General features: G+C 41.7%; 1 protein-coding gene and 1 pseudogene across 17 annotated transcripts in view; both read right to left on the reverse strand.

The window, feature by feature from the left end:
* PDE4D (phosphodiesterase 4D) overlaps positions 1-20,086 on the reverse strand; it is a 1,654,385-nt gene that overhangs the window by 405,093 nt on the left and 1,229,206 nt on the right. The gene's annotated exons all lie outside the window — the stretch shown is intronic.
* LOC138845202 (U6 snRNA-associated Sm-like protein LSm6 pseudogene) lies at positions 7,023-9,114 on the reverse strand (annotated as a pseudogene).

Below are 20,086 nucleotides of genomic sequence, written 5' to 3' on the forward strand. Positions count from 1 at the left end.
TTGTACCTCACCTAGAAGATAAGGGCTGCAAGGGTAGAATCTTCATCAGTTTTGTTCACACCTATATCTCCTCCAGTACAAAATACACCTTCAACAGATATTTATGGACTTAACTTCTTCTTAAAGTCTGGATTTTTGTGTGCTCTTGAAAAAAAAAAAATTGACAAACACTGGCTTATGTTTCCACACAACAACTGACTACTGTGAGAGCCCAGAAATGGCTGCCTGTACAGGTGAGGCTGCTCCTCCCGCTGCCTGCCTGCCCTTCTGCCTTCTCCATTGCCACTGTCTCCTGTGCTCTGTGAGTTTTGCTTTCTGCTGGAAGAGTCCTGAGAAACAGGACAGGATCAAATCAGAGCGTTCAGTCTGCCGTCTGGGAGCAGTGAGCAGGAATGATTTAGAGCCTGCATGCTGACATGCCAATTAGCATCTGCTGTCCAAGTGCAGGCATGAACGATGTGCAGCTACGTGAGATGAACGCAGCTGGAGACGGAAGGAGAGGAGAAGCAGGCTTTGAAGGAAAAACTCATGGAACGTGAGGATGATGAGTTACTGGAAATGAAAGAGAAGGCAGTGCGATCGTGACTGGGCGATGAGGTGAATGGTCATTCACATATAAAGGACAAATTTGGGAAGAATCAACCTTGGGCAGAAATCAGAAAATCCTTATACAGAAAGGGACATACAGGTGTCTATGAATACAAGCTGAGTTTCAAGACACAGAGGCAAAGCTATCTGATAACAAAAGAGGACTTTGAGACCAAACCAGAGATGAGGAATTAATTGCATGTGGCTTATACAGTGCTAGGGGACAAGGCACCTTCTGGTGAAGATTATCTCAAGAACAGAATATATGGAGAGAGGGATATGAACAGAGATTGTAAAGGCAGAGTCTTACTTATAGTGTAAGTGTTTGGAGTCAGACTTAAAGGTAAAATTCTTCTCCTCTTCCCGCCGAAAGTACTTGCACCTACACAAACACGAGTATCAGTGACTTAGTATTGACACTGCTGCATCCAGAGCCTGTGTGCATCCCACCTTTCCTTATCCACATCTGGAAGAACCTCACTCGGGTGAAGAACCGCATTACAAATGACATCACTGGTGTTCAAGGGGAAGTTCCCTCTTGTCTCCCTTCCTGGCTTTCTATTTCCGAGCCATCTAAACTCTGTGGAAATATCTGAATGAAAAGAATAGTTTTTTAATTGTTTCAATTTTTAATTAAGCTTTTAAATTAAGTTTTAATTAAGTTTACCATGTAAAATGCATCATTTTCAATAAAGGGCAAGAGGCCAGGCATAGCACAAAGAATGTAATAGGTGGTCTCCCTTTGTTCCTCTCCTTTCCTCCAACTCTTGAACAACACTGAAGTTTATTACTCCAGATAATGTGCACTTTAAGTAAAAGTGGCAAATAAATGCAAGAAGTTTTCTTCAAGCTCTTTAAAACAAGTTGAGTCTGTAGCGATTGGAGGTCTCATCTCTGTTGTGTTGCGCAGGGCCACTGCCTTGTAGAGGCTGATGTTCTGGGTTCTGGATACTCACTTCTCTGCATTGAAGATCTCCTAAGGTATTTTCCACCTTCAGTGCTCTAAAGTGGTTCCCCTGGAGCAGCTGAAATACAGTCTGCATTTGGGCTGTGGCACAGACACACAGAGGCCTCTCTGTACCGGCAGATAAATGGCAGCAGATGGAGGCAGCCGTGCGTCCTGTCTCATAAGCAAGCCTGCAGCCTCGGAAGAAGGGAGGAGCCCTGAAGCACCATGCAGTTGTTCATCTAGCATCAGTGTCACTGTCATGCGTGCTGCAGAGGAAACTGGAAGTCACTAAACACAGTAGGCAGACAGCCACCCTCACAATTCCTGCAGGCTCATTTTCCTCACTCACATCTTGTCTTTTTGCCAAGGGCGGGCTTCTGGGCCAACATGTTTTGCCAGGCTGGATTTTTTTTTGGTGGTGTGTAGAAAGATAATTAATGTTACCATATTAATTCCATTACTGTTATCAATGTACTAGAAAATGAATACAAAAGTGAATTAGTCTACTAATATACTACTAGTATATTAAAATAGTGTATTAGTATATACTATTTTATCGGCTTCCTATATAGCACAATAGCACTTTTAAATTACTATCAGTGGAAATAATGAAGAAAATATTTATTGAAATTGGCTCACCATATACAAGGCGCAGTTTCAAGGCATAAAATCTATTAACTTTTATATACTCACAATAGTCTCAAGAACTTAGCATTTCCAACCTAATGTTAAGTATGAAACCTATAATAATTATGATTATATCGTTAGTAAAACAAATTGTAATAACAGCAAAGATATGAGCATTTACTCTGCATTAGGCACTATTATATATGTGTTTCTATGAGTGTACCTCTATGTGCATATCCATCTATTGAAACATACTCTTTTAATACTCACAATAGTCCTGTGAGTTTGGCATTGCCATTCTCATTGAGAAATGAGGCAACTAATAATAGTAATAGCGAATAAAGAAAGCTAATGATAGTAATAACAGCTAATGTGATTTTAATACTCATCAGCAATTGTAGACATTATCACATTTGGTCTTCACAGATGTTGGCATTACCATCCTGATTTTAGATATGATGAAATTCGTAAGAATTCAAAAACAAGTAGCAATAAGCGGGGAGCTAGGATTTTAACTCAGATACAGAGACCAAGGAATGGCCTCGCACCAATGAGTTAGGTAACACATTGTAGAAATGCAGGTGCGGGTGAGACAGGTTATGTCCACAAGGACTTCATATAGAGAGAAGTGTGTTTTACAACATGATGCATCAGCTGGAAAAATGCAAGATAACATCTGTCTTCTGAGGGCCTACTATGTTCAAAGCTGTGTACATAGCACTGGAGAAGATGTAAGTGTGGAAGTAATACAGAAGGTATCTGTGTATCCTGGGAATTAGTGACCCAGCAAGGGAGATCACACCCATGTATAACACAAGAGAGTGAATGAGGTAGGCAGAGTTGGGAGGAGGCAAGTGGCAGCCGAACTCCATCTACACTGGAATATGGAACTTATGGTGTGGAACTGTGGAATATTAACATCCAGCTAGCCAAGGTTCACTTTTCATTGAGCTCCACGTAGTAGCTCTGCTGATGTTGCTCTTGTACTCAATCAACAGAAACGGGAGAGGAAGCAGAGGGGCAGCGTGGACTGCTGCCACACAGCAAGAGACCTGTGCTGCTCTCAAAGCTGGAGGCTGAGCACTGCGAGGCTCTGTTTGCTCCCTTCACTCCCAGCGCACCTGTCTCTCAGGACACCTGGCAGTCCAAGAGGCCAAATAAACGTGCACTCTGGAAAGTCCTTCCTCGGGTCAAAGCATGGGGCTTTTCTGCCAAATTTAGAAGAGCCCCCTGCCAACCATCAGGTCAGCAAGATTTTCTGGATGCTTTTGAGGCAGCAGCAATTATAAACCTGCAAGAAACAGTCTGGGTCATGATGATTCTGCGAGACAAGGTGTGAATGGCGCACTACCATGCGGCTGAAAAATGGAATGGAATCCTGTGTTCCTCCCCTTACAAAAATATGAATTCAATAGCTTATACAGTGATAAAGTGACTCATTTTTATCCTCATTATTTTATTTCGGTATCCTGCTTACTACTGAAAAGATGGAAGGTGGAGGGTACTAGTTATAAAACAAAGCTGAAGGGGCTCTGTGGCATAGTAGGCTAAGCCTTCTTCTGCAGCTCTGGCATCCCATAGGGGCGTTGGTTCATGTCTCAGCTGCTCCACTTCCAATCCAGCTCTCTGCTATGGCCTGAGGAAGCAGTAGAAGATGGCCCAAGTCCTTGGGCCCCTGCACCCACATGGAAGACCTGGAAAAAGCTCCTGGCTCCTGGCTTTGGATTGGTCCAGCTCCCACCATTGCAGCCATTGGGGGAGCAACCCAGCAGATGGAAGACCTTTCTCTCTGTTGCTTCCTCTCTCTGTAACTCTGCCTCTCAAATAAATAAATAAAATCTTAAAAAAACAGAGCTGAAGAGGATTTATCTATACCTGCAAAGTTCAAACGTCTTCAACATCTGCAGCCTCACACTCCATCGGCACTGACTCTACTGCTTGAACAGGTCAAGCGCACATGTCTTGTCTCCCTCCTGAAAGGTCTTGGGAATTCAGATTCAATTTGGCCAGCAAAGAACACTAACAGTCCCTGCTCTACAGCTAATAGCAATATTAAATCTGCTACATATTAAAGGCGAGATGGAATATTCCACTCATATATTGTTTAAAGATTTATTTATTTGAAAGGCAGTTAAACACAGAGAGAGGGAGACACACACACCCACACACACACACACAGAGGAGGAAGGGAGAGAGAAAGGGAGAGAGAGATGTCCCATCATCTGCTCGTTCACCCCTCAAATGGCCACAACAGCCAGAGCTGGGCCAGTCTGAAGCCAGGAGCTTCCTCTGGGTTTCCCATGTGGGTGCAGGGGCCCAAGGACTTGGGCCATCTTCCATTGCTTTCCCAGGCACTTAGCAGGAAGCTGGATCGAACGTGGAGCAGCTGGGACTCAAACCTGCATCCATTATGGGATCCTGGCGTCCTAGGCAGCAGCTTTACCTACTACGCTATAATACCAGCTCCTGCCACTGATATATTTAATAGTCCTAATCAAAGGCAATTCGTTAAGATCATGCTAATAAACACAGGATACTTATCATGCTTTTAACTTTACAAAAGACAGGTGGAGGTTTGACACAGAAGTTAAGATGCTACTTGGGATGCTTGCTTCTCAAATCACAGTGTCTGAGTTTGAGTCCCAACACTGCTTCTGACCCCAGCTTTCTGCAAATACACACCCTGGAGGCAGCAGGGGATGGCTCAAGTACCTGGGTCTCTGCTATCCACCTGGGAGACCCAGATTGAGTTCTGGGTTTCTGGGTTTGGCCTGGCCCAGCCTTGGATGTTGCAGGCAAATGAATCAGCAGATGTGTGTCTATATGTCTCTTTCTCTTTGCCTTTCAAATAAAATGAAAATCAAGATTTTAAAACTGTACAAAATAATTATTAAATTACCTTCCCCAAATTATGTTACACAAGGCTAAAAATAGGAACAGGAGTCTTTTGTGCTGTTTTTCTTATCATGAAAGCCTCAGACTCTTCTTTTGTTTGAACGCTGTACTTCTAATACATTTCTCATTATGAAAGATAAGGATTTCACAATCTCATTCCCCTACTTCCCTGTATCTATTCACCCCCTGCAGTTACACAGCAATCACTGGCTAACTGAATATTCAGGATTTCCCTTATCCCTGTGAAGTAATGTTTACTGATAAAGCTAAATGATGCGCCACGAATAAGCTTCATTTATCAACAATGTTTCCTCCCCTCTGCAGTGAGAAGTTGCCTCCTTTTTTAAACACTTATTTTCATGTGGCATTACCACTAGCTCTTCCATATGCTCTATAATAATTTTTAAAAACTCTTTGAATAATATTTTCTGCCTTGGTCAAGCAAATCAATGCTATTGTCAGTTCCTGAACAGTTGATTGATGGCTTAGATGAGGTTAGAACTCTCGCTTGCACATAATTTTCACTTAGAAATCTGCATGCACCACTTCATTGTCTTCTAAGCATCATGTGCTTGGAACAGGATTAATCAATACCACCTGACCCCTGGTCAGAAATGAAGTCCATGGCATTTTTTTTCCCCTCTCTAGAAGCTTTTAGGGACTTTTATTGAATTTATAACTGCTGTACTGGTATCTCAAGAAATGTCTGTGGTATTGGTCTGTTTTTTCCTTCAGGCTGAGCACTAATAAGTCTTTTTAATGCAAAAAATATGCCCTTCCATTTGAGAAAATTTTTGTATTGTTTGATGAGTTCATTGTTTTCCTTTTTTTCTCTCTTTATTGAACTTGTGATAGTCAAATACTAGCTGTAGGATTGTTTTATAATGTTCTTAATCTTTATTGTCTATTTTTATCATTATATTTTCTAATCATTTGTATCTACCATTTTTAATTTTAATTTTTCATTTTATCTTTCATTTTTAAATTCTGTGAACTCTTCTCTTACTTGCTAACTGTATATAGTGTCCATTTGTTTCATTAATGTAATAACTTACTTTGGTGCCAATATTATTTTTTTCTGAGAATTCTATGTGTTTCTTGAACCATTTCTATTTCTCCATAGTCACTGCTATTATTATTTTCAGTTGTTTGTTTCAGACTTTATGTTGGAGAGCTTCTCCAAGGGTTTGTGGCACCTTGGCTGTCCAATGACATTAGAGGGAATGCATTAAATCACCGGTGGGATGCCCTGCATGACTTAACTGGGTTCGTGGATTCTCATCATTCACTGCAGGGTGGCTGGAGAATAAAAAACCTTGCCTTTTCACTATGCAACCACCTAATGCCAGTGCTACAGGTCTTTCCTTTGGAGACTGACTTCATTTTTTTCTAGATAAAGTTTCTTCTGGTTCCTTCCCAGGCACGATAAGCCCAAGTGACAGAATTCTTATCCTCAAGTGTGACTAGGGAAGTTACAACTTTGTCATCTATGGCAGACTTTTATTTAATCTCCCACCTGCCGTGGACCTGGTACTTCCAGGTTGAAATACTTTTGTTTAGATTTTTCATAGGATAAATTCCCATGTTTCTGATGAGCTGGAATGGAGGTGGTGTCCTAGCTGGGCAGGGTGAGAGGAGGCCCAGCCATATGCAGATCTCCATCCATCTTCCCTGTGTTCCAGATTTCCACAAAAGGAAGTGTTTGCTCCTCTCCACGCCCCACCCCTACCCGCTAAACCCACCCTTCTGTTTTAATCCTTTCAGCATTTGGATGTTGAACAGAGAAAAAGGAAAATGCAATTTAAATCTGAAATAACTCCTTACAATTAAGGTCACAATTTTATACATATATCTCACATGTTGGTGAAAAGACACCAACCACTATGAAAATAGCACAAATTCTACCATGAAAGAACCAAAAACATATTAAATTTTTTCTTTTAAAAAAATTATTTATTTTAAGTCACAGTTAGAGAAGGGGAGAAACACAGAAAGAGAGAGGTCTTCTATCTGCTGTTTCACTCCCCGAATGGCTGCAATGGCCAGGGTCCTGCCAGGCTGATACCAGGTGCCTGGAATTTCAACCAGGTATCCACGTGAACAGCAAGGGCTCAAGCACTTTGGCCATCTTCTACTGCTTTTCCCAGGCCATTGGCAGGGAGCAGCTGGGACATGAACTGGTACCCACATGGGATGCCAGCATTGCAGGTGGGGGCTTTACCCACTAGGCCACAACACTGGTTCCAGAAAAAAGAAATTCACAATGTATATATCCAGCTATGAACAGATCTCCTGGTCTTCTCTCCTGTTTACTTCTGTACAATCCATTGTGTCCTTGGATAAATGCATCCCATATTTACCCTTCAGCTGTCCCTTTACACAGTCTTCTCTCTGACCCAGGGCTACATTCACATAGCCACCCTGGAATTTAATTTTATCACACCTGGTTGTCTAATGATTTGCTTCAAGAATTCACTAGGGGGTTACTTCTGCAGACTCATTTTAACAATCTTGGGAGGGGAGAAGCTTGAGTTCCAATCCCAGCTCTGCTACTTAATTATCTGTGCCTTGAACAACTCCTATTTTCACCTCTCATGGCTCCTGGCTTCTTATCTCATGGCCAGGACTCAGAACCTTCACTCCAGGCATTCCTCAAGTCCTGCCTCCTGGGACAATTACAGCCAAACTGCTATTTGCCTCTGCTAGCCTCCTCAGTGAGCATTTCATAATTAGCATTCTCAACCTTGCTAATTTCTATTCCCTATTTTCTAAAATACTCTCATATCTCCAGTTGTCTCATTTCTCACCCATTCTTACAAGTTTATGCTCTTCTATTTCTTTATTATCATTTTAAGAGAGATCTTTCAAAGGCAGATAGTTAAAGAGGTTGTATTAATTTGCTAGAGCTGCCATCACAAAATACCACAGACACAGTGGCTTAAACAACAGATATTATTTTTTCAGTGATATTAAGGTTGCAAGTTCAAGGTCAAGGTTTGGGTCCTCTTGGCTTTCAGGTAGCCACGTCCTTACTATAGCTGTCTGTGTGTGGGCACATGTCTGATTGCTCTTTGTGTGTCCAAATTTCCTTCTCTTTTAAGGACATCAGCTAGATTGACCAGAGCCCTTCCTAAAGGGTTCGTTTAATTTTATTAACTCCTTAAAGAACTATTCTACATTCTGAGGCACTGGGGGTTATGCTTTCTATATATGGGTTTTGGAAGGACACAATTCAGCCATAACAGCAGTTTAAAATGTATTTAAAGAAAAATACTGGACAGTACCCAAAGTATATGGAAAGCATTGTCTATCCTTTTTCTCCAAGATACCAGGTTCACCTACCCAAATTAATGGTGTTCTCTGTGAAATAACACACCTTTCCTTAATTCATTCATTGAACAACAATTACCGAGCATCTAGTTTTGCAAAGTTCTTGGTTTATCAGCACAAAGGATGCAAAGGTAAGTCAGACCCAATCTCTTGTTTACAAGACGGTATCATTTGATAGGATACAACCAAGAGGCTTTCTCTTTCTGTGATAAATTTTTATAGGGTGCTTTGGAATATGAAATATCTGTCAACTTCTTCATGATGATTCCTTAGTGTCGCTCCCCCTCTTCGTGGAGGAGCAACACAGGACCCTGCACTGTTCTTTCGTCTGCTCGGCCCTCCCCGGGTTTGCTGCTGGTTCTTCCCGGGTTGGCTACTATCCCTTCCACCTCCGTGGAAGGGCAGTTCCCCCTGGCCACATTCCCCACTTCCGCAGGGGAGCGGCACACCGCCGGCCGGCTCGTCTCGGGGGCTGCACAGGTGTTCCTTCAGCTAGATGTTCCCCATAGATGTTCCTGGTGCATGCCGTCTCTCTCCTCCTTTATAGTCCTTCTCTGCCAATCCCAACTCGGCTGCCCACACGCCGAGTACGCTGCTCTCCAATCAGGAGCAAGTCCTACAGTTAATTGGTTGAACTGGAGGCAGCTGTGCGGAAGCTGTTTACTTCTCTCCCAGCGCCATATTGTGGGAGAGCAGATGCATAGAATAAGTCCCAATTCGAGTAACTTAGTCTGGTCCGGATTGCTCCCCACACTTAGGAAAACAATGTTTCAAGTGGATAGTAACATAGCTCATCTTTTGCATGAAATGCCATCCTTTTCACTTCTGTTGGTTTTTGAAAATCACTTTTGTCATCCAGAAGTCAGGGGATTATAAAGGTTATCTCACGTTTTGCCTGCCACCATTTGATGTTAGAGAATACAACAGCTCAACCTTCAATGGGAGAAGAACAGAAAGTAAAGATTAAACATTAAAAGTATTTTTCCCCTCTGCTGCATTTATCCTCTCCTTAGGCAAGTTGGGATCACCAGGGTAGAACTGTCCATAGAGAAGAACGAGTGTCTGCAAAGCATGTAACAAACCTCCAACAGCTCTGGCCCTGGCTTTTCTCCCTGGGCAAACACATGAAATTGAAGAGCACTGCCATATCTCTTGCTTGCATGGGCTATTGATCCTTGGAAAAATATTAATGATTAACCTAAACTTAAGCAACACAATGAGAGGTTGTTACTTTGTACTGGTTATCTTTGACTTAACCATCTCTACAAATTACATTCATGATGAGTACAAAGCAAAAAAAAAAAAAAAAAAAAAAAAGGACTATGTCATTTATTGTAAGTTATTCTGACCAAAATATGAGGACTCGTTTCCACCAAGCCTGGGACGCCTCCATGTCAAGTCACAACATGTTAACCCTGTCTATCCCTTGCTAACTACAGGGCATTTTCCTGGAGTATAAGGTTAAGCTTAAGATGCTAATTTACCCAAGGTTTTCTTTATTCTGTGGTCTTCACAGGTGATTTTCTACATTTTGGCATGGGTGGTGATGCATTATGAACCAGATAAGAAAAATTCAGCCTGATTTAAACTTGTCTACCTGGTGCTAAAGCCCATTTGGAAGAAAGAAAATCTATGTTTCATATATTTTTTTAGTAGGAACACCATTGCCTGCAGCAAAAATTTGTGATTTATTAGGTTGTATTTATTATTTGGATTTACTAATGGACTTTTTTTTTTTTTTTTTTTTTGGTAAAAAGGAACTGGAGTGTTATTTGTCAGTCCTGACATCAATGCTGCATGGACTATCAAATAAAATACAACTCCATGGTTGTCTTGTTGCAGGCATTCTTTATTTGCCACCTATACTATGCTGAGTCCTTCCTACAGCCCCCTCCCCCTATTCTGACAATCCCCAAACCTGGTACAGCTGCATGTAGATACAAATAGACAGATGGCTAGCATACATATTGATCTAGGCAGACAACTTCACAGATGCAATATGTGGGAACGGATAAAATCAAACAGACTTAGGAAAGATGTGTAAACACTGTTTGAATTTCCCTGCCTCGATTATTCTAAGATCTGGATCGATTCGGTGGCAGGACTCACACGCCTCAGGGGCATTACCAGCTTCTGTATAGAGCGGTACTTCCTTAAGGGGATTGCATGCAGGAATAGACCCAGAAGTGCCTCTCTTAATAAATCTACAAATGCACACACATTTATGTTGCTGCCTGTGTCCTCACAATTCCACTAAGTGCTAGTTGTACCCCAGCAGTTTGCAGGCTGGTTGATAAATGAAGCATATATTATGTAGAGAGTCAAATGACAGTAACACCTTACAGTGAAAGATATTTTAAGAGCCGCATGCTTAACTGCTTTGGAATCATAGTGAAAATAACAGAGCTCACACCCTCTGACTGTACCCTCATTGAACGCCAGAATGTACAGTATTCTGAGTTCTCAGGACAACCCTGCATCCTTTGGTTTTCTCATTCTAACTCTGCAGATGAGGAATGTGACCCCAGGATGGGTCAGTGACGGTGTCAGAAAAACAGGGAACTAAACAGATCCACCTGGGCCCCGAGCTTGGCGCCCTTCTGCGAGGCCATGTAACCCTGATCATGCAGCATGGTGGACTGCGTCATGGTCTTTGGATTTTGTCAGGGCCAAGGGATGGGCTGGACGTTTCAGAAAAAGTAACGTTTGGGCAGGTCGAGAAACGAGGGTGACCCTTCAGGAGAGGAAAGGATGTGTCACCCAAGACAGTGACAAGTCAGGGCGGCGTCTAAAACAACAGACACGAGGGCCAGAGAAGATGATTAGGGCAAATTTTGGAGGCTCTGGATGCCAGGCAAGTGTCATGGTGAGCTCACACAACAAACTGAGACCTTACCAAGGAACACTACACTGTGTTAGAGATACGGAGACCCAAAACCAGCCAACTACCCAACAAAGCAGCGTAGGCTCTCAAAGGCTCAGGGTCCGCTTACCCCAGCACACAGAACAGTGCTGGGTGGGTTTGGTAGAGGTCTGTTTAGGGGTCTATGGCAGCACAAGGAGGAGGTGTCATTTGGACCTAGTATTATCAAGAAAGCTTCCACGAAAGCAATGGATTTATTCTGGAAGTGACGGAGAGTGAAAAAGGGATTTAAGCTAAGTTTTGTGATCCAAATGCCCATTTCAGCAGGTTGATTCAACAGCAGAGTACAGAGGGCATAGTGTGGAGTGATGGTTAGTCTGTAGACTGAGGCTGATCAAATAGAAGATGGCTGCACTGTTGATGGGAGAGGGGCATGGAGACAACGCAAGCGGAGAGGTCCTATGATTTGATTACCACTTATAGCCCTTGCCTATGTTCCTGCAAAACAGCGGTCATCTACTTTTCACTGGCTCAACACTATATGTAGTTGAGCATTAAGCCTGTGGTTATAAAATACGTTGAAAGTATGTTATTGCAAAAATGAAAAGAGAGGGAGGAAGGAGGGAGGGAAGTATTGTTATGTCCTTAGGATTGTATCTATGAACTACATGAAATCTCTTCTCTTTATATTAATAAAAAATCTAATGAGAAAAAAAGAAGGCAAAGAGGAGGGGAAGCATGATTTGTGGCAGTGATAATCATAAAGAACCTGACCTGATGGCAGACAAGGGTGATGAGGGAGAGGCAAATTCAGTGATGCCTCTGTGGTTCTGAGTTTAGATAAATGGAATTGTCCTGAAAAGAAACATGTGCGTTCCCCTCAGGAGAGGTGATTCCAGGAGTGAGTTGAGATCAGCTGAGCCAGGACACTCTGACAGTCAGATATCTAGGCAGAAGTGCATGAGTGCTGAAGAGGAAAACCTGCATTTCCGCATTTTTTCCAGCATCTGTTTGCTTGACAACCTCTCAGTCCCAAAGGGGAGAAGTCTACCTATTTCAGACACTCAGAGATGAATATGGGACAAGAGGTCAAAACAAATAGATGGTGGCAATAAACACAATAACAATGAAGGGTCATATCTGTTGAAGGCAAATTATGCACCAGACATTGGGTGGAGGTTTTACAGCAATTATTGGTATACTTTCACTTAATCCTCATAATAACCTTATGATGTAGGTGATATCATTACTCCACTTTATACATGAGGAAACCGAGGCACAGAGAGAAAACAGTTTTCCCAAGATAAAATCAGGTGGGAGGTAGATTCTCAGTTCAAACCCAGATCATCTAAATGTGAACTGATCTATGTGGCAGTTGTTAGATATACAAGGCTGCTGGAGCGCACAAAATGGAGTTAGTATAACTGAAGAACTGAAATTTTAGAATCACTTTTTTTTTTTTTTTTTTTTTTTTTTTTTTTTTTTTTTTGACAGGCAGAGTGGACAGTGAGAGAGAGAGAGAGAGAAAGGTCTTCCTTTTGCCGTTGGTTCACCCTCCAATGGCCGCCGCGGCCGGCGCGCTGCAGCCGGCGCACCGCGCTGATCCGATGGCAGGAGCCAGGAGCCAGGTGCTTCTCCTGGTCTCCCATGGGGTGCAGGGCCCAAGCACCTGGGCCATCCTCCACTGCACTCCCGGGCCACAGCAGAGAGCTGGCCTGGAAGAGGGGCAACCGGGACAGAATCCGGCGCCCTGACCGGGACTAGAACCCGGTGTGCCGGCGCCGCTAGGCGGAGGATTAGCCTAGTGAGCCGCGGCGCCGGCCTTAGAATCACTTTTCATTAATTAAAGTTTAAAGACTGAAGGTCTACTACTTGGAAAACATTTAAGTATTTTTGGAACAAATTAGGTAAGTGAATTTACATGTCTAATAATAAATTTTGTAAACTCTAACTACAGATCTGAAATGGTTGAGGAATATTTAGTATTCAGATTGATATAAGGGTACAAGATTTCAAAACTTAGCTTGAGGAAGTAATGTTAATTATCTCATTAATCAGTGTATATATTGACTACAAGTTGAAATGCTAATATTTTGATATAGTGAGTTAAATAAAATGTTTTTGAAATCAATTTTACCTATTTCTTTTTGACTTCTAAATGCAGTGCTAGACAGTTTAAATTATAGATGTGGCTCACATGATATTCCTGTGGCCAGTACTGGTCTCAACATCGAGTATTCGTGAGAGGAACTGCATGGCAAGATCAACCACGTAGTTAACGGGACAAGTTATTCCTTTTCCAATTTGGGGTATCTCCCTTGGGTGAATGTCTGTACGGGACACCCAAACAGCCTTCATTTAAAGGGACAGTGCACCTTGGACCTGATTGCATGGCCAAGCTCCCCGTGCTCTCATTAGGATCAATTCCTTCAATTTTCAGTGAAAATAACACTGTGTAGCGCACTTTCTGATACTTGTTTACCTCTGAAAGGAGAATTATTTTGCCTACAGTTGTTTTCTGCCTTCCAACCACAAGCTCTGCCTTCACATTGGTCTCAATCCAGAGCCAATTTTATAAGAGAATCCCAGACCAAATAATGACTGGGAAACTGGGAGCTATTCAGGGTACAGCCTTGTATACCTGGACTAATAGGGACACATAAACGGTATATTTGAGAACTGTTGACAATAATCCATGTTTGTTCTTCTAAGAGTTTTATGTGACAAAGGTAGATGATTTTAATTAAATGTCCAAAAGGATGATAGCTAAGTACCTGTCAATATTTGACTTCTACAAAAAATTAAGGTAGTTTTATTCATCAAGAAGAGAAATCTAAAATCCCACCAACTTTTAGGCAGTCCATATCCATGAAGCACGATGTCCCCAGTTAGAATCCTCCAGATGTTTAAAATAGGCAAGAGTAAAACATTTGATTCATTACATGTTCACTGAAGTCAAAAACAAAATTCACATTTACTTGCATCTAAAGAGAATAATACCTTTTCCCTTCTCTATGTCAGCTATCTTAACATACTTGACATCCACCCACAAACTAATTCAGGTCATTGGGTTTACTATCAAATGCCTTTAGAAGACATAACAACAAAATTATATGGGCCAGTGCTGTGGGTCACTTGGTTAATCCTCCGCCTGTGGCACCAGCATCCCATATGGGCACTGGGTTCCAGTCCTGGTTACTCCTCTTCTAGTCCATCTCTCTGCTGTGGCCCGGGAAGGCAGCAGAGGATGGCCCAAGTGCTTGGGCCCTGCACCTGCATGGGAGACCAGGAGAAGCACCTGGCTCCTGGCTTTGGATCGGTGTAGCTCTGGCCGTGGTGGCCGTTTGGGGGGTGAACCAACAGAAAGAAGACCTTTCTCTCTGTCTCTCTCTCTCACTGTCTAACTCTGTCAAAAAAATAAATAAAAATAAAAAAAATCTAAAAAATAAAATTATATGTACATGTTTTTATGATACATGTATTAAATATCATACCCTCTACGAGGTATTCTCCAAATTTTGAAAACACTGCTTATGAAGCCATAGTGCAAGAGATAATCTGATTTACTTTACTCCCTTTTAATTTCTACTATTTTAAAGTACTAACTACATATTCTTTTAAATAATTAACTACAGAGAGCTCATATGCAATACACTTACTATGGATTCTTACAAATCATATATGGTATGTAGCATCTTAAAATAATGCACGGGGCTGGCACTGTGGTGCAGCGGGGTTAAAGCTCCAGTCTGCAGTGCCGGCATCCCATGTGGGTGCCAGTTCACACCTGGCTGTTCTACTTCTGATCCGGCTCTCTGCTATGCCCTGAAAGCAGTGGAAGATGGCCCAAGTCCTTGGACCCCTGCACCCTTGTGGGAGACCTAGAAGAAGCTCCTGGCTCCTGGCTTTGGATCAGTTCAGCTCTGGCGGTTGCGGTCATTTGGGGAGTGAACAACCAGAATGGAAGACCTCTCTCTCTCTCGCTCTACCTCTCTTTGTAACTCTTTCAACTAATAAAATAAATCTTAAAAAAAAAAAATAATGTATGGAACACTGACATGCCTTAATCCATAGACTACAGCTGTGAAGTCCCAAATCTATAAAGCAAATGAAAAGTAACTTCCCTGGGCAAAAGCATTGAGAGAAGACAAACAAATCTATTAAAGAGGACATTAAGTGCATTTGAAAAGCCTCAATAACATACCCAAACTCCTGGAAAAATAATGTATCTAACTACCAATAAAACTGTTTTTTTTGAGCCACTAGAAAGGAATAACACACAAATGCCCGCATCTAGGAAAACCATGTGCTTATTGAACTTCCAGTAAGAAATGTTTGGCTAAAAAGAAAAGGCCATTTTAACTTTTTTAAAAAATAAGCAACATAATAGAAAAGATGGAACACACAACCTCATGGTTAATTTTCACTATGTGGGCACAAACATATTGCTTTCCTATGACTGAATACTAGCATTCTTCTCTTGTTGAGGCTGGTTTCTTCTTTGTTCTCTAGAATTCCAAAACTATGCAGTTCTATCCATAGTCAACAAATCTCTAACCATTGTACTGATTTTGGTTGATTTCTGGCAATTGTACTACTTAAACATTCATATTCATTGCTGAGAATATAATAGTAGAGCAAACGAGCATTTGATCATCTGTGTTACTTTTGTTTAATGGGAATAATTGCTGGTTAAGCTCAGGATTCAATGCTGGGGCTAATGATGATTTTATTTACTTATTTATTTAACTAAATATTAATGGCCAGCTTAAAAATGAATGCCATCTTACAAAGTACTTGCAATTTATAATTTTTAAAAAAATATTTATTGTTTATTTGAAAGGCAGAATTATGGTGGGGTGGGGGAAGGGAGGGAGGCGTTATTCTCCTTTGTTGGTTCACTCCTCAAATGGCCTCAACATCCAGGACTGCCCTGCTGAAGCCAGGAGCCTGACACTTCCTCTGGGTCTCCAATGTGGGTGCAAGGTCCCAAGCATTTGGTCCATCCTCTGTTGCTTCCCCAGGTGTGCTAGCAGAGAGCTGGATCAGAAACAGAGCAGCTGGGTCTTCAATGGGCACCCATATGGGATGCCAATGCTGCAGGCCGGAGCTTTAACCTGCTGCGCCACAGCACCGGACCCCAGTTTCTACAAAGTCTAAGTCATCTCCACAAAAAATATTTAGGAATAAAATCTGATGTATTCTATTTTTTAATAAATTATGTTCTATTCATGCTGCATTGAAAGAACTTCATAATATAGAACGAGATAAGAGTAATGTTCTTACATTAGAAACAAAGACCAAATTAAAAAGAGAAATGACAGTGACTTTGAAAAACACTAATTTTGACTGTGAAGTCTAAATCCAACCTGCAAGTGTGAATGTTTCCCAAGAATTGTGGCTTGGCCCTCTGTTTTCCCATTTCCAATCCTAACCTTCTTTTACTTTGTTTGATATCTGCCTATGTCCTCTATTTGTCCTGTGAAATCAACAAAATCAGTGTAGTCATCAATAAGTCAATAACTTCACTCTGAATCCTGCTGCTCCTCTTCCTAACCACCATCTCTGTCAACGAGATCGTCTTCTGATGAAATCCAGGACTCATTATGGTTTCCAGGCATCATCAGGAAACAGCACCGTCTTTCCATTCTTACATACATTTTCAAGTCTTGCCAATCCTTCCTCCATTGCATCTTTAGAATATGTGTTTTCCTATCTATTTTATTACTACCATGCACCGTTCCATGTTAGGCCCTAATTAGATGATCTCTTGAAAACAAAAAGCAAAACAGGAGCTGGCGCTTTGGTGCAGCAGGTTAAGTCACTGCTTGCGATGACAGCATCTTAAATCAGAGTGCCGGTTCGAGTCCCAGCTGCTCTGCTTCCTACAGGTTCCTGATAACAAGCCTGGGAAGGCAGAAGATCGTGGCCCAAGTGCTTGGATTCCTGCCACTCATGTCGAGAGAAGGGAGTTCCTGGCTCCTGGCTCCTGGCTCCTGGCTCCTGCCTTTGGCCTGGCCCAGATCTGGCTGTTATGGGCACTTTGGGAGTGAACCAGTGCATGGAAGTTCTCTGTTTCTCTCTCTGTCATTCTGCCTTTCAAGTACATAAATAAATAAACAAATAAATATTTTAAAAAATAATTTGCTTTTGCCAATAAATTTTTATTTAGTCATTAGGGAAAATATACAATATATTAAAAAATGGCAAAAATTCAGACTGAAATCCACCATTGTAAGTTAGTTACCATCATTAATTCCAGAGTCAATTTTGCCACAAGTCCTCCCCTCAGGCTCACTCCAGTCTTCTGGGACACCAAACTGTGTCTTCATGTATGCAACTGCATTCTTTCTTATGTAAACTTTCTTTCTTACATAGAAATCCTTTGTTCAAAAATCCTCAATATCTCATCTTGGTTGAGAAAATATTCTTTAGCTTCATTTTCATGACCAGAAGACCCAGTCTTACTCTCCCTTTCCAACTGATTTCCTGATTGCTTCTCAAGTTTATTAAGTTTTGACCACACTCATTTTTTGTCTCCTGCAAGTGGTCGCTTATTTCCTGCATCCAGCCCTTGGTCAGACTGTTCTCTCACCCTTCCTCTCCAACTCTGCATAGCTAAATGCAAACCTTAAGACCAAATGCCACTTTACTCATGCAGTATCCTATAATATCCCCAGTTGGCAGTTAATTCTCCTACCTGGGAGCTCCCCAGGCATTTTACTCCTGCTGTCTCCACAGTACTTAACGGAACACAAAGTTCAAAATTTAGAGACCGATGAATGGAGCTTGCATCCCAACTCAAGCAATGAAGTAACTCTATGGCCTTGAGCAAGACCCTTGGACTCCCATGAATCTGAGCTTTCTCATCAGCTGATGTGGTGCTCACAGCAGACAACCACAGAAAACACACTTAGCAAAGGACAAAGTGCTATGATATGTGGGTGCATCCCCTGTCAGCTGCCCGTGGTGGGTTTGCCTATCAGGAGAATTCCTTAACCTCTTTCACTGATTTCTAAGACTGACCCTGAATAGTTCAGCTGATGGTGGTATTTGCCCTCATGTGTTCCTGGAACAGTATTAAATTCCTATGTGGTTATAATTTAGATTTTTCTTTGAAGGTTTGCCGAGGGAGTTAGACCGTGATCTCTTTGAAGGCTAAGAATTTGCCTTTCTAAGTTTTGCATTCCTATTTGATGGCTCTGAACTAGGATCCTGTTCAGTGAATGTCCCAACAAGTGAAAGCAGGAGTGAACGAATACATAAATGAGTTTATTGATATCTGGTTTTGTGAAATAGTTACTGGGTTAAGCACTTGTCATCTCTTTTTAGACTGTAATCTTCATTTGTATCCTTACAGTTCTATGGAACAAGTTGAATACAAAATCGTAGCTAAGTTTGGTAAGATACTAGAATACTTCTGAATATGCACCTTTCCTTTAAGACACATTTTTTTCTCGTTTGAATGCAAAATTAATGTATGCTTAACTCTGCAAATGAGGCTAATGACACTTACTATCGACACTGGAATTCCCTCTCAACTTGAGTTGAAATAATGTCTACAATGATGGTGTGGTAACTAACTCAAGCTTCTGTGAGACATGTCTAATGTCAACCCTGGTGGCAAAAATCTAACAGCACCATTATTACTAGAAATCCCCTACGTCAGCCAAGAATAAGACAAAATGTTCACACTATTACAGGTCCAAACAGAACTGAGAAGGGAAGGAGGAGCAGAGTCACATCTCCTAACCCACAGTTACAAGTGAACATAGAAGCTTGCATGCGGTAGCAGGTGAAACAGGCGGTGGAAGTGCCCCATTTAAATCGCTATTTCTGTCTCCTCTGTTTTCCCTTTTACTGAGCGTGTACATCTGAATGTGCATGAGAACATTCTTGGATGACGCAACTCCACCGACTTTTTCTTTAACCAGTCGGGCCCTCTGTAGTCAAAGAGCACGTAGAAATCTCTCAAAAGCCAGGGAGATCAAAGGAGGGTCTGTCTGTATAATCCTCATTGTATATATGTCTAAGCCTTGAGTAACTTAACCCCAATCATGCCCAGCGTAATCTAAACCCTGTTCTGATAGAGTCTGGTGTGGAACAGTGAAAATGACAACCCATCTTTAAAAACTACCAGTGTTGTGAAGGTTAACTGTCATCTCCTTGTGCCCTTTGAGGTGATTTTAAGCAGATGATGATGTTAGAGACAAAATACCAATCCTGAGCTGGGATGTCCTGCTTCCACACAAGAAGATTCTTGGCATCTATCAGTCTTAGGATACAAATGACTTTGCTCCTGTGGGAAGAAGACTGCTGACCAAAAGGAAATTTGGGCAGAAGCAAAATCTCCTATAAGTCAGAAATGCCAAAAAGTCCCTTGCTGGTTGGATGAGAATCCCAGTAGAAGTAGCAGAAAACAAACACTGGATTGTGTTAGGTTCCTAACACACACACACACACACACACACACGGACAGACAGACAGAAGAAAAGAAAATAGAAACTCAAGATAACAGAGAACTTCCTGGTATTCATTATGTTCTTGTTATATACATGATGGGTTACCATAGCAACAACAGTATCCCATGAGTCATCCTACAGCAGACACCAGCTTACACTGTTCAGAAATAACAACACAAACAACAGCACATATTTTCAGTTAGAATGGCAGAGGGCAGGAGGGCAATTACAAATTTAGGAAAAACTGTATATCCATCATGAGGATAAGTCCAATTTGTTCGACAGACTTTGAGGCATCTGTGTTTGTATAGACATCTGTATGTGTGTGTTTCAAAATGTTGCCTTTATTAAGCATCAGTAACTAAATGATTA

This window comes from Oryctolagus cuniculus, chromosome 14 (assembly GCF_964237555.1).
Source record: "Oryctolagus cuniculus chromosome 14, mOryCun1.1, whole genome shotgun sequence".
Classification (NCBI taxonomy): Eukaryota; Metazoa; Chordata; class Mammalia; order Lagomorpha; family Leporidae; genus Oryctolagus; species Oryctolagus cuniculus.